We start from the raw sequence: 16,145 nt of genomic DNA on the forward strand, positions 1-16,145 counted from the left end.
TGTTTAGCCACCCTCATTGTGAAAAGTTTCATTTTTATATCCAATCTAAATCTACCCTCTTTCCATTTAAAACTGTTGCCCCTTGTCCTGTCACTGAAGACTCTGGTAAAAAAGTCTTTCTCCATCGCTCTTATAACAATACCCTTTTATATACTGAAAAGTCGCAACAAGGTCTCCTTTGAAACTTCTCCTCTCTGGGCCTATCTCAACCCTCTCAACCTGTCTTCATAGGAGAGGTGCTCCAGACCCTTCACCATCTTTGTGGCCCTCCTTTGGACTTGTTCTAACAGGTCCCTGTCCTCCTTGTGCTGGGGGCCTCAGAGCTGAGCGCAGGGCTCCAGGTGGGGTCTCACAAGAGCAGAGCAGAGGGGGACAATCCCCTCCCTCACCCTGCTGCCCACGCTGCTGTTGGTGCAGCCCAGGGTACGGGTGGCTTTCTGGGCTGCAAGCACACATTGCCGGCTCATGTTCAATTTTTCAGCTAGCAGTACACCCAAGTCCTCCTCCTCAGGGTTGCTCTCAGTCCACCCAACTCCACACCTGTACTCATATTTGGGGTTGCACCAACCCAGATGCAGGACCTTGCACTTGGTCTACTTGAACCACATGTTGTTCACACAGTGTATTTGTTTTACATGGCAAGGTTTTGGTAGTGGGGGGTTGCACAGGTGGCCTCTGTGAGCAGAGTGTATACACACACACATACACCCCAAACACACACACACCCCAAACACACACTGCTGAACTGACAGTAAGAGAGATTATTAACTGGGTTCAGAAAGGCTATATCTTTACATATAAAATTGGACTATATTGCAACTCCCGTTCTCCTAACCAACCAGAGACATCAACTGTTCAAATATTTTATACCTTCTGCCTGGCTTTTTCTCCCATGCAGATGGTAACTAGTGCACATCCAGATCTTCTCCCAGAGTTGGGCTGCATAACCAGCAGGATGGCTTGAGTGATGGCTCTCTCTCCCTCTTTCACAGTAACAAACTTGTATCTGGTTACCTGTAAGGTAGTTTCAAATCTGTGGTAATAAAGATTGCTCAAAAATATTGGAGCAGATTCTTCCACAAGCTTTCCTGTTAACCTTTTGCTCTTTTTTTTCTTCTTAAGATTTCTTCAAAGATGCTTTTTGTCAGTAGGCAGGCATATGTATTCTAAATAAACTCATATTAAAGTATGTCAAATGCAAACATATTTCTAGACACAATTAATAGGAAAAATAGAGAGGAAAAAATCATTATTCTCATTGCATCATAGATTTTCTCTCATCCAATAACCTGGACCATCTTGAGCTTTTACAGAGTTTGTTGTTAATCTCTAACCTTCAAATAAAACTGGTAATGAAAAATATCCAGTTGATAAGAGAAAGTTACCCAAACATGTTCCTAAATCATTTGCACCATTGATGTGTTTTTCTCCTAAGCGTAGCAGGGACTCATGTCCAAAGAAGTGCAAGGAAGCTGGTGAAGGCTCTAGAGAACAAGTTTTATGAAGAGTGGCCGAGGGAGCGGGGGTTGTATAGTGTGGAGAAAAGAAGGCTTGGGAGACCTTATCGTGTTCTACAATTACCTTAAAGGAGGTTATAGCAAGGTGGGGATCGCTCTCTTCTCCCAAGCACCAAGTGATAAGACAAGAGGAAATGGACCTAAGTTGTGCCACGGGAGGTTTAGGTTGGATATTAGGAAAAATGTCTTCACTGAAAGGGTTGTGAAGTATTGGAACAGGCTGCCCAGGGAAGTGTTCGAGTCACCATCCCTGGAGGTCTTCAAAAAAATGTGTAGATGTAGAGCTTAAGTGACACAGTTTAGTGGTGGACTTGGCAGTGTTAGGTTAAAGGTTGGACTTGATGATCTTGGAGGTCTTTTCCAACCTAATTGATTCTATGCATCTGTGAATCCCTGCTTTCCCAAAACTTACCTCTTCCATTTTTAAGAAGTTGAGAGGAAACAAACAGAAAATATAAATGTATTATGTGCTCATGAGTGATCCAACTTGGCAGGAGAAAAAAAAAAAAAAAAGGAAAAAAACAACTCACATGGGAAAACAGTCTACACTCCACAGTACCCCTCTATGATGCAATATACGGCTGAATGTTTTAAATAGTGTCTAGATAATTTGTAATTACTCACTGCAATAGCTGAATAATTTCAGGTGAAATTCAGGTTCCTGAGTAAGTTATTGCTTTCCAGGTCTTTCCAGAACCGGTCTTAGCTGTCCTTCTGTGACCATGAGTTCCTTTGCACTCCACAACAATAATCGGTCGTGACAGGCACTTTCATCAAAGAAATTAGATTAGACTGTACCTGAGATGAGGCTTGCACGCAGCAACAAGTGTGCTTTTCCAGCAGCTGGCAAGTACTACAATGAAATCTGAAGAACTGATAGTTCTTTTTCCTCTGTTCTTTTTACACTACTTTCCAAACTCCTCACCTGGCAAAACACATTGTTGTTCTCTTTGGATAGGAACTAACTTTCAGGGTAGATCTTTTGCCTAATTTAAGTTTATGCTATGCTAGGATACAAAATGCAGCAATTCCTGTATTCCACTGGAAAATATACCAAATTTGTAAAAATTTATCAGAAAGGAGAAAAAAATATGTTACATGATCGTCAGTACTCCATACACCAGTAATGTACTGGGAATTCATGAAGAAAGAAGACTTATGTACTTACGAGCAGAAGACAAATATTTCCATTGCTGATAATCTATATATACTGATAGCCAAATTCTTAATTACATTACAATTTATTATAATTTTCCTCACCAGTAAATGACCGTAATTTTAAAAATTGCTAGTATTATTGACTATCATTACAAATAAAACAGAAAGCAAAGTAAGAGTTATAGTTTCCTGAGAAAAGAACTGAAGAGGTACATACAGTCCATTATCTTTCTGGATATTTTATTAATGATATTGATTATTAATATCTGGGTACCACCTTAAAATAATATAGCTCACTAATCTGAAAGCAACACTAACAACATGACTACCTCCATTCTGCCACAACAAGCAGAGTTTCCAAGAGGAGCAGTACTTGAAGAAGAACAGGACTTTATGTGGGAAAAGCCAAAGCAGATGCATTGGCTCCCTGTTTTTCCGAAGACCCCAGCCACCCTTTTACTGCAGGCAAGGTACAGTGCTATGGGAAGTCAGATCAGTCCTCACAGAGACAAGGCACTGCAGTTTGATTTTGAAGAATCCAGACGTGGTTGAGCTAAATTATTTCAGCTATGTGGAATAAAAATCTGCCATGCTATGGCACCATGGGATTTACACTGAGATACTCAGTTCCACATAAAACCTGCCTTTCACTGGAGGCTTCAGCATTCATGTCACTACTTCCTTGCTGAAACATGTTAAAATAGAAGTGTTCATTCATCTACCTCAGTTAATGTTAACAGATGGATAAGCTCTTGAAAACCTCAAGATTTCTCAACTATGTGCTCTGGAATGTAATGTAATCTGCTGTTAAACTTTAAATCTACATTTTTTTCCTACATTCGTTGTTGTTCGTTGAATTCAAACCTCCTCTTTGTTTGATTGACAACAGAAAGGTAGAAAAGGATGTGACCCTCCTCTCTTTTAGTGTCTTTCATGTAACTGATCACAGATAAATGCTTTTCTTCCTTCAGCCTTCTCTTTTCTAGACTCACTGCTCTGATTTTTCCAATATTTTATTGAGAGGAAAAGGAAGTCAACCGATTAAGCTAGCTGAACAAATATATTTTGTTTCCTTACACAATACGTTGCATTTTTACAGGAGCACAGTTGTTTAAATACTTGGTGTGTAAATTAAAAATAAAGTATGACTTTCCTTTGAAAGGTGAAATTGAGAAGTACATTTGCTGCCTTTCAGAGCAACAGAGTTTCAGTTTTAGAGTTTCAGTTGAAGTAATTAATGTCTTGCATATTTTATACTGAGATTTTGAAAAGGTACTTTAAATATCAGTTGTGCCTCCTGGCTACGGAGACAAAAGAAAGAAATTATAATTATGCAAAATTATATTTTAAACTCTCAAAATTATATTTTCTCAGTTGGACCAAAAGACTGACATGATAAGCAAGTAATCCACATTACTCTTCCTACTTTGGATGCATTTTTGCAATCTGACTTTGACATAGAATGACTTATTTGGTGAATGGAGCCAAATCCAGTTGGAGGCCGGTTACTAGTGGAGTCCCCCAGGGCTCAGTGCTGGGGCCGGTCCTCTTTAATATCGATGACCTGGATGAGGGGATCGAGTGCACCCTCAGTAAGTTTGCAGATGACACCAAGTTAGGTGTGTGTGTCGATCTGCTCGAGGGAAAGAAGGCTCTGCAGGAAGATCTGGATAGGCTGGACCGATGGGCTGAGGTCAACTGCATGAAGTTCAACAAGGCCAAGTGCCGGGTCCTGCACCTGGGCGCAACAACCCCAAGCAGCGCTACAGGCTGGGAGATGAGTGGCTGGAAAGCTGCCTGGCGGAGAAGGACCTGGGAGTACTGGTTGATAGTCGGCTGAATATGAGCCAGCAGTGTGCTCAGGTGGCCAAGAAGGCCAACAGCATCCTGGCTTGTATAAGAAGCAGTGTGGCCAGCAGGTCTAAGGAGGTGATTGTCCCCCTGTACTCGGCTCTGGTGAGGCCACACCTTGAGTACTGTGTTCAGTTTTGGGCCCCTCGCTACAAGAAGGACATGGAGGTGCTCGAGAGAGTCCAGAGAAGGGCAACGAAACTGGTGAGGGGTCTGGAGAACAAGTCTTACGAGGACCGGCTGAGGGAGCTGGGGTTGTTTAGCCTGGAGAAGAGGAGGCTCAGGGGAGACCTCATCGCTCTCTATAGGTACCTTAAAGGAGGCTGTAGAGAGGTGGGGGTTGGTCTATTCTCCCATGTGCCTGGTGACAGGACGAGGGGGAATGGGCTAAAGTTGCACCAAGGGAGGTTTAGGTTGGATATTAGGAAGAACTTCTTTACCGAAAGGGTTGTTAGGCATTGGAATGGGCTGCCCAGGGAGGTGGTTGAGTCGCCATCCCTGGAGGTCTTTAAAAGACGTTTAGATGTAGCCCTTAGTGATATGCTTTAGTGGAGGACTTGTTAGTGTTAGGGCAGAGGCTGGACTAGATGATCTTGGAGGTCTCTTCCAACCTAGACGATTCTGTGATTCTGTGATTATTTCTTGGCCTTGCTAGGACAAGAGTTCTTTCATATCAATTGATCATTTCTTCTTTAGAAATTCTGAGTTTTGCTTCTTCAGTATTTGAAAAGGGCCTATCATATTGTGGGTGTTGCTGAAAAATAATTATAAATCCATCAAAACCATTTAGCTTGAATTAAATAAGTGCTAAAATGAAATTAGAGGTCATGTGTGAGGACTTTTTCCCTTTTTGATTTAGTGTCTCCTCTGCACTAAACTACACTAGCTTAACTTGACAAAAAATAGATATTTTTCACAAGGGTCAAAGGCCAGGGAGATCAATCTTTTATGTCTGAGAACCCACTTAAGGGTTGATTTTGCTGCCATTGTTGCTGCCACTCTGTTACTGACTTGAATAATAATCAAATATTAATTAATGAGACTATATACAGAGATGGTGACATAAATAGCTTATGATTAGGGCAGATCAAAACCTTTTCTTTTTAGTAATTTTTCAATTTCAGCTTCTGCAGAAACATGGAGTAGTACAGATAAGATGTGTTTATGTCCACTACTGCATTTGAAGGATGACTGTATCTCAGTCAGTAACCAGAATCCAAATTCTGATCAGCAGATAGAACTTCCCTGAAGGCCACAAACAATTTTCATCTGTGTAATTGCTGAATAATGCAGCATGGCCTTAAGGTTGTCTCTGCTCAGGAAGGTACACTGCATGACCTAACACTGGTATTTAGAATAATATGCTGCTGCTGACATCTTGTGGAAATATAAAATAAAACAAAAACTGGAAGATTTTATTTAGTATTTAACAGGAAGAATCTGAAAGAATTAGCAGGAAAAAGGATAATGTAACTCTGAACACTGCAAGGTACTCAGCTGTCCTTGAAGAAAAACTACAGCCTCCCTTTATTAAAGGAAATAAAAAGCGGTATATGAGAAAACAGGTGCATTCATTGTTTTAATTAAGAAATTAAACTATATTGTTGAGTTGAAAAGCAGGCAAGGGAAGAAGGTAAACAGCCGTTGTTTATGGTAAGAGATAAGAGAAACATGAAAAGTCCTGGGAAAACTATTACAAGCTTACCTTCCTTCCCTCTGCCCTTCTTAAGATCAGCATCATGGCATCTTGCTTCTACAGAGATAACTGTTATGGAGAAAGGAAATATATTTAGGTGGTTTTTTTGTTTGTTTGTTTTCTGACCAAGTTGTCACATCTGATTAAATATGCATTTCTTCTGTATAAATATATAGGTGTATATATATAGGTGTATATATATAGGTGTATATACACACAGTGTGTTCTTCTATTGTAAAGAACAATTCAGGAGTAGAGTTTTCATTTACATATCTCCATTATTGTTTCCTTCACCGTTTTAAATCATAGAATTGTAGAATGGCTCAGGTTGGAATGGACCTTAAAGATTATCTAGTTCCAACTAGATGCCATGGCCAGGGATGCTACCCACTAGATCAGGTTGCCCATGGCCTCGTCCAACCTGGCCTTGAACACCTCCAGGAACAGGGCATCCACAGCTTCTCTGGGCCACCTGGCCCAATGCCTCAACACCCTCTGAAGGAAGAATTTCCTCCTAACCTCTAATCTAAATCTCCCTTCTTTTAGTTTAAAACCAATCCCCCTTGTCCTGTCATTATTTGACCAAGCAAAAAGTTGCTCTCCATCTTTTTTATAACCCCAATTTAAATATTGAAAAGCTGCAATAAAAACACTCCAGAGCCTTCTCTTCTTCAGGCTGAACAGCCTCAGCTGTCCCAGCCTTTCTTCACAGGAGAGGTGCTCCAGCCCTCTTGATCAGCATCATGGCCCTCCTCCGGACCCGTCCTTACAGACCCATATCCTTCTTGTGCTGGGAGCACCAGGCCAGGATACAGCACTCCAAATGAGGCCTCCAGGAGCAGAGCAGAGGGGTGCAATCCCCTCCCTCGCCCTGCTGCCCACGCTTCCGTTGATGCAGCCCAGGACGCAGTTGGCCTGCTGGGCTGCAAGCGCGCACTGCTGGCTCATGTCAAGCTTTTTGTCCACCAGAACCCCTAAGTCCTTCTCTGCAGGGCTGCTCTCCATGAGTTCTTCTCCCAGTCTGTAAATCTGTCTGGGATTGCCCCAACCCAGGTGCAGCACCTTGCATTTATACTTGTTGACCCTTATTAGGTTCATGTGGGCCCACTTCTCCAGCCTGTACAGGTCTTTGGATGGCTTCCCTTCCTTCTATTGGATCACTCTTCAAAAGAGGAATGGCCAACAGGTTGAGGGAGGTGACTGTCCCCCCTACTCTGCCCTTGTGAGGGCGACTTGGAGTACTGCATCCAGGTTTGGAGCCCACAGCACAAGAATGATGTCGATCTCTTAGAACAGGTCCAGAGGAGGGCCAAAAAGATGATCAGAGGGCTGGAGCAACTCTCCTACAAAGAAAGGCTGAGACAGCTGAGGCTCCAGGGTGACCTCACTGTGGCTTTTCAGTACTTAGAGAGGACTTATAAAAAAGATGGAGAGTGACTTTTTGCTCAATCAGATAATGACAGGACAATGGGGAATAGCTTTAAACTAAAAGAGGGGAGATTTAGATTATCATTCGGAGAATCAAAATTTGTTTATTTGTTGAAGGTGAGCAGAGAATACAACTATTTGAGAGATTACCCAGTGCTACAGAGCTCACTGACTAATCTCATTGTCATCAGAAAAGATAATTGCAACCAGCCTGCAATACTGGGTGGATTCCTATCCAATATATTCTACACATAATCATTTGGTTTCACTTTTATGCCTTTTGCAGCATCTTCATTACAGCCAGTTTTCAAAAATGTGCATTATATTTCCTGTTGAGTGTATATGCTTCTGCCCTATTACATATTTAATTGCTTTATGTGCCAATATACTTGACTCTGTGCGTGCACGTGCATAATGCATTAAAAGTCTTTTTCTGATGAGCTCTTCATTGATTTTCACTTTAATTTCAAATTGCTTTAAGAGCTGAGAAGTCATTTATATTGTACATGAGGACTTTACAATGATGATACTGATAATGGATATGATTTTTCTGAGTTTTCTATTGTTAATATACATCTAAACTGTATTGAAATCACAACACAGTGACAAAGCTGATGCTATGACTTGTGTAAGAATTCATTACTGTCTAAGCATTTGTACGTCATGGCATTACATGGCTCCAAAATATGGCATAATCCCTCTAAAAATGTGAAATAACCAACAGAATATTGGTAACATTTATGGTTTAAGTTCAATGCAGTTTTATAGGCACTGTAACTCTAACAATGTTCAAGCTGCCAGAAGTATAGTCTCATACTGCATATTTGTACAACGCAAGTTTTAAAAACACTTTCAGACAGGCAGTGCAAATTAATTTCATTTTGCATGTGTCTTTCGTTTAGATGCATGGCAAACATTTCATTAAACCAAGGCAGACTACACTGAGACAGTCTTAAAGAGCAAGCTAAACATTTCAATAATGTTGGGCAATCATTACCAAAAAGAAAAAAATTTGTTAAATAAATTAAGCAATCCATTGTAGTGCACAAAATTAATCCACAGCATTTTAAATTCCAGTGCAAAGCATTTTCCATCTGGAAAAACACTTTATACTTTCTAGAACTGCCTCTTTAACCATTTATTATATTGTTTTTTTCAAGATATATTCAGGAATTTTTGTTCTGTGACCAACTTTACATCTTAAATGTACTTCTAGAATCATCCAGAAGCAGATATTAAAATTTCTACATGCATAATATAATTTCAGATGGAATCTAAGCCACGCACCAGTTTAAAAAGTTACCTTCCAAAAGAATGAGCTTATTTATTTAAAATGTTTGGAAAAAGAAGTCAGGTAGTAAGTATTAAGAGTTGGCAGTTTTACTGTCATGGAAGTGTTGCATAGATGAGGTGGGTTTTTTTACCAGCAGAATTCGTATACACTGTATTTATGCTACTTATTTTTGTCTATTGAAACCATGTGACTAATTAGCTGCCATGGAGCATCAGTAGATGGTGATCAAGAAAACCTATCACATCAGGTGTATTTTCTCCAAAATTTTCATGTATTTTCAAATTTTTTAAATCTCCACAATTTTTTCCCAGCTGTGTTACCCACGACCTGAGTAGCACACTGCTTTATGACCACCCTGCACAACCTTCCTCCGCACAAATCTCCCCTTGTCCAGACCCAACAATCAGTGTGCACTGCCTGGGCTAGATTTTGGCCTCAGTTACAACCACATGGTGACACCAATGATCTCTGTGGATTTACTCCTGACATATGCAGGTGTGACTAAGACAAGGATCTGAAATAATTTTGGTGGCATGCATTCTTAGAAATGAGCCAGTCATTTTCTTCCAGTGTAACTGAGGTGGGCTGATGCTGGCTGGCCACCAGGTGCTCACCAAGACAATCTCTCCCTCTCTCTCCTCAGAAAGACAGGGGTAGAAATTAACAACAACAAAAAAAAAACTGTGTATAGAGATAAGGACAGGGAAATCACATACCATTTACCAGCAGGAACAAAATAGACTCTACTTATGGAAAAACGGATTTAATTTATTGACACTTGAAGTATGTCTGGATAGTGAGAAACAAAGACAAAATCTACAACACATTCTCCCTATCCCCCCTTCTTTTTCCAGGCTCACCTTCATGCCTTCACACCTCCTCCACCTCCCTGAGTGGCACTGGGGAATGGGAGCTGTGGTCAGTCCATAACAGTTCGTATCTGCTACTCCTTCCTCATCATGATTTTCTTTCACTGCACTGTGGGCTCCTCTCCACAGGCTGCAGCTCCGGCCCGGGGCCTGCTCCTGCGGGGGCTCTCCATGGGCCACAGCCTCCCCCAGGCCACATCCACCTGCTCCACCAGGGGCTCCTCCACGGGCTGCAGCATGGAGATCTGCTCCATGTGGGACCCATGGGCTGCAGGGGGACAGCCTGCTCCACCAGGGGCCTCTCCACAGGCCACAGGGGAACTGCTGCTGCCTGACTGGAGCACCTCCTGCCTTCCTGCTGCACTCATCTCGGGGGCCGCAGGGCTGGTGCTCACTCCTCTCTCTCCCAGCTGCTGTTGAGCAGCAGTCTTTTTTTCCCTTTCTTAAATCTGCTCTCCCAGAAGCACGAACAACATCACTTATTGGCTTGGCTGTGGGCAACAGCAGGTCCCTTTGGAGCCGGCTCAAACTGGACATGGACAGCCAACACTCAGAAGGTCCTATTTCAAGCACTGGTATCTTTATCTAAAACAAAGAAAAGTCCATACAGGAACAAATGGTTCAGTTCCTACATAGAACTTCAAAGACCAAAAATAATTAATAGTTGGATTTGCTTTCATGCAGGTCTGTGTTTCCTTAATAACTAAGGACCAATTCCAAAGATGACTGCGTAAGGACTTTCTCATACAAATATTGATCACTGGTGTTTAAAATATCATCTCAATAATTTCAAAAAAGTGAGAGGAAACTTAATAATCTAGCTGCATAATGCAGTTCCATATGTTACAAGCTGATGAGCTACAAATTATAATATACAGTGTTTGAGTATCTTTGTGGATCTGAAAGCCAGTTTTTTACAATCATAGAATGGTTTGGGTTGGAAGGGAACTTAAAGATCATCTAGTTCAACCCCCCCTGCCATGGGCAGGGACACCTCCCACCAGACCAGGTTTCTCAAAGCTCCATCCAGCCTGGCCTTGGGCACTTCCAAGGATGGGGCATCCGGGCAGCCTGTGCCAGTGCCTCACCACCCTCAGAGAAAAGATTTTATTCCTTATAACTATTTTAAACCTACCCTCTTTTACTTCAAAGCTTTTTTACTGCTTGTCCTATCCCTGCACGCCCTGACACAGAGTCCCTCCCCAGCTTTCCTGCAGCACCCTTTAGGCACTGGCAGGCCGCTGTGTGGTCTCCCTGGTGCCTTCTCTTCTCCAGGCTGAACAACTCCAACTCCCTCAGCCTTCCGTTGCAGGAGAGGTGCTCCAGACCCTCGATCATCTTTGTGGCCTCCTCTGGACTCACTAATACTTCAGTGTCCTTCTGGTGCTGGGGCCCCAGAGCTGAGCGCAGCCTCCCAGTGGGGTCTCACGAGAGCAGAGCAGAGGGGGACAATCCCCTCCCCCACCCTGCTGCCCACGCTGCTGTTGGTGCAGCCCAGGGTACGGTTGGCTTTCTGGGCTGCCAGCACACATTGCTTGCTCATGTTGAGCTTCTCATCAAACACCACACCCAGGTCCTTCTCCTCAGGGCCACTCTCAATCCATTCTCTGCCTAGCCTATTTGTCCTTGGGATTGCAGCAGCCCAGGTGCAGGACCTTGCACTTGGAGGCTTGTAGCACTTTTAAAGTAAACTGGCTGACATAAAGGCTAAGTTTCTTTAACTTACAGACCAAGGAGCCAGAAGAATGTAGTACATCAAGAAAAACAATTAGAAGAAAGGAAACAAAGGTGGTTTCTAAACTACCCATCCACTTGAAGTTCATCATGAGATGGTTATGAGGTATTTATCTTAGTGCTATGACTGTATTACCCTTCTAGCATTTTCTGTAAAGGACAAGTCTGCAAGGGATCTGCATGCTTCTTTGTGTGTGTGAACAGTTTAGCAAAATTCCCAGTTTAATGTTTTTCTGGGTCCCATTAAAAAGTAGTAGTTATGGTAGTGGACAGATAAGAAAAACGAAATAAGGGATAATCATCCCATGAAGTTGGAACTGACAACTGTAATCTCAGTGGAGGAAAGAAGACACTGAATTATATTTAAATTTCTTGCATTTTGCCTGAAGGAAGGATGCAAAGTCAGAACAATTTTCTGCTTTGAGAACTGAAACTAGCAAAGTCTTGTCAACCCAGCAACTTATAAAAGTTGTGCCCTAAGTGTGTTTCTGGAGCAACTTCCTAGGGAGATCACAGCTTTGTTTAGGATGCCAGAAAACCCAGGACACATTGCCACTTTCAATTACAGCACTCAGCAGTTATACCAGCCTCAACCTGGTTTAACATGAATTCCTAAACCCTTGATTTACACCAAGAATTAAACCTGATCTTCTCAATCAAAGTGTGGGTTGATTATGCATTGACAGCAAGGAGAAAATATTCTGAGAGAGATACAGCCTGGCATAAGATAAAAGCAAAAATATTGTTACTATTTGTTGAAATTCTCTCTAGACTCCTTCACTGCAAATGAACACTCAAATAATGAGTATCAGAATGTAGAGAAAGAAAAAAAAAACTGTGATTTATTCAGTAAAAACATTTTTTTCTGTTCTTTGTTATAAATCTAACAAGGCAAAGGTTATGTGCTCTAGACTGCTTGAAGGGAAGGCAAAATGTCCTAAAAGATTGTGAGGCTTGAAGACAGTAGGCCTTTCTTCTCATAGTTAAAGTCTTGTGGTAAATAATACAAAGTTTGCGATGTCATGTTTTGTCAGGACTAGACAGTAAATACTATAGAACTGTAACACAAAATGTTATGTTAGTTATGGCTGCTGTAAACTGAACTTTTAATTATTATGACAGCAATGATTTCTACTGCGAACTAAGGCACTGAAGATTTTGCTAAGCATTTTATTTATACTTTGTTTTTATGCTCAGAATAATTCAGATCACTGAAACAGCATCTACTACAACAATAATCTAGCATGGTGAATTAAGACCATGTTCTTTATGTTTGTGTCATACAGCAGAAGTTCCTACTGAAAGCTAAATGGGACTAAAGACTAGTATGACATCTCACATCAGTGACAAAAAGGTAATTATTTATTTATTTATTTAAAAGAAATAATAAATACCAGAAGATACATTATGGATACATTCTTCCACTGACACTTCGTAAACTCTTAAAAATAATATTTTTTTACATGATTAAAACAATGCAAATAAGAAATGAGCCAGTTAATCTTGTCTGTCAAGGTTTCCCACCACTGAAATGACCAGTCAACTACACTTAGAGTAAGTGAGCAAAATGCAGTGCCACCTCATTATTAACTAACAGTGTAAGCCTGTTTTCTTATTGGTTGCCATGGCTTCTAATAACAATAAGCTCATTCTCAATTCCTGTTTGATCCCTGAAATATCACAATTTATATTTCTGACATTTAAAGTATTTCTGACAGTAAAAGTAAAGACTTTTTAATATTCTAGGTAAATCCTAGTGCAAAGAAATGCAGAAAAGATCATTCTGAACAGAAAACTCTAACTACAGCAAGTCTCTGTAGGGTAATTAGAAATAATAAAAAATCACTTTCTATTCAAGATTCCTGAGTAAGCAACAAGGTGAAAGTCTATGAGCTGCTTTCTTCTCCCCTGTATTAAAAGCTACTTAGGTATGCAGTGTTGTATTTCAAGAAGGGCTCAAGGGCTCTGTATTTCAAGGGTATGCACATGCAAAACTATAATTTTGCATGAGCATGTTTGCCTAATTCTTTTTCCACTGAGAGTGTTTTGCAGAAATCTAGTTCAGACCAGGTGCCACCTACTGGAAATCACTGGAAAGGAATTCTGCCATCACTTCTATGTGAAGGATAGGCATAACTCTGGGTGTTCAAATTCATGAACACAGGAGGCAAGCCTCCACTGTGGAGATGGGCATGAAGAACAAGTTCTCTGCACAGCCTGATCTGTCTGCCCGGGGGTGTGATGGCTGGCAAAGTTTCCCAGCAGATTCTCGCTCCTTTTTCAGACCTGCACTATGATAAACTCCAGCAAGTCTCTGTAGCAGGGATGGTTCCCTCTGGAGCTAACCTCTGCACCAGCTGCACAGATCAGACCATCAAAGAACATTGCCTGTAGTCCCCAGTGTAGACCACTTCTCAGTGTAATTTGCTTCTCTTTTCCTCTGTTCCAAGGAGTGGAACAACCCCCTACTCTTGTTGTGTCAGAATAGTTTAAGAAAGTATATTTTATCCCTCCCCACCCCCACCCCCCCCAAAAAAAAAAAATATTTTCTGTATTTGAACACAAAGTGTTTTGATAGCTGGCAGAATGCTGTTTAAAGGAGGATGGAGTTTTGGGCTCTGGGGGAGTAGGTCTTACTCACATGAAAGTAGGTTTAAACAGTAGTTTGGGTAAACATCCAGTTCTGCGGTGAGCTGGGAAGATGAAATTTCCTTCTGAGCTATCTCTTCCTCTCTACTGAAGTCAAGGGAACCATCCTCAATAGCCAAAGATAAAGTCTTTTCAAAATATTTCTCTCCTCCATAAAATGACGGGCCAAATGATTGCCTTACAAAATTAATATTTCTAAACACAGTTTATTCTTAAATATCTTCCAAAACCTTCTGCATTTCCCCAGACAGTGGTGTCTGAAACACCACATTAAAAGAGCAACTAAAATGTAATTAAAAACGACCAAACCAACCCACCCACCAACCAACCAATCAAACAAACAACAAAAACAAACAAACAAAACCAAAAAAAATGAACTTCTTAACTTTTGGCTTTAAATATTTTATAGATTTCACCATTGGATAGTATCCTATAGTATAAAGTCCTGTATTTCAGAACAAGTGGGATTTGATTATTTGTGAGTCAGCCTTCCCAAGCAATAAAACATTTATATATTCTTAATGATAAGTTATTTAATGATCAGTCCTGTTGAACTTTGATGAAACTGTAAAAATCTGACCTGCATATTAATTGTAGGGATAAACCAAATCTTCCATTCTCATTAGAAGATACTTGGCGTTAGTGACACAGACAGAGTAGAATTTTCAAATTCATTTTAGTCTGGAATCAGGAGATTTAAAATCATTGAGAATCTACCACACACTCAACACACTGTTTGGAATTCTAGTAGAACAATATAATGTCGTATTGCAGGCTCTGAACCAAGGAATACTCGTTAAGATTTTATGTACTGGTTTATGTCACTAACACTGTAGTGGTTCCAGACTGAAACAAGTTTCCATTAGTTATGTTTAGAAATTTATTTGTGACTTGAATTTTCTGTAAAAATATAACTAAGGCAAAAGTAAGTAAATACTCTGAATCCATGTAATTCATTATTCAAACAACTATCTGCAATTGTAGAAATGTTCATAAATCCTGAAAGTTTAGTCGCTTAGAATAATTGACATTGCTATGTATTTCTGGAAATAGTAACTTTATTTCCTCCTAATTAAATAAATTCAATACGGCTATCAAGGAAGAACCTGACTATACTGCCAGACAGATAACACAAAAAATAATTAAGCTATAACAACAAATAATTAATTGAATTAAAATTAATCTTCCAAAGATTTTTGCAGATGCCTGTGAAAATCAAATTCATTCTAATAAAACAAGATTAATTTGCAAATAGATGCAAACCAAGATTCTTGCTTTGCAAACAAGTTTTCTCAAACAGGAAGTCAGTGGACTGGACTATGTTTGTATAACAACTTTTTTAGGTTCAGTTCCTGAACTTGTTTCAGAAAGGACAGGTAGGACTACAAGAGCTATTCTGTTTTATTACTTGGCTTGAAAACCTTTTGGCCCATGATAAACAATGATTTTTCCAGCTGCAAACCATTTGCACAGTGCTAGTGACAGGTTGGAAGGATTCCCCTGCTGCAGTGTATGTGCTAATTACTTCTCTTGAAACTGACCTGATCACTTTCTCCAGCTGATGTTCCTCAATCACCACCAAAAAAATGTAAGTTTCACATTAGGTTGCAGACAGTCTCCCAGCTTGGATATAAAAAACATCTTGGGTTGGAAGGAGGTGTCACTACTCAAACTTACTGACTTTAATCCCTGTCAGCCAGGCTTCAGGATTTCATGCACAACAAATATGTTGACAACTAATCCCTCCCAGGTGTGCAGGGAAGGCTTCCATGGCAATGGCACATGACTGAAGACCTTAGAACTGTGGTGTGATGTTCTGGTCTGCTCTTCTTTGTTTCCAGTCCAGGAATAATACCAGTTAGCCAACACTGGTGACTGTGCTTGAGACTGAAGTGGAACAAGATTCAGTATCTCATCAAAAAACAGAGAAATTATACTCTTGTTAGAGT

At 40.6% G+C, this 16,145-nt stretch overlaps 1 long non-coding RNA gene across 1 annotated transcript; it reads right to left on the reverse strand.

Moving 5' to 3' along the window:
• Positions 1–2,003: 2,003 nt before the first annotated feature.
• LOC121061852 lies at positions 2,004–9,970 on the reverse strand. The gene is made up of 3 exons (XR_005815303.1): positions 9,805–9,970; positions 6,232–6,291; positions 2,004–2,284 (listed from the first exon to the last, which is right to left on the reverse strand). It is a non-coding gene; the product is annotated as an uncharacterized LOC121061852 (long non-coding RNA).
• Positions 9,971–16,145: the final 6,175 nt, after the last annotated feature.

Source organism: Cygnus olor, chromosome Z (genome assembly GCF_009769625.2).
Source record: "Cygnus olor isolate bCygOlo1 chromosome Z, bCygOlo1.pri.v2, whole genome shotgun sequence".
Classification (NCBI taxonomy): Eukaryota; Metazoa; Chordata; class Aves; order Anseriformes; family Anatidae; genus Cygnus; species Cygnus olor.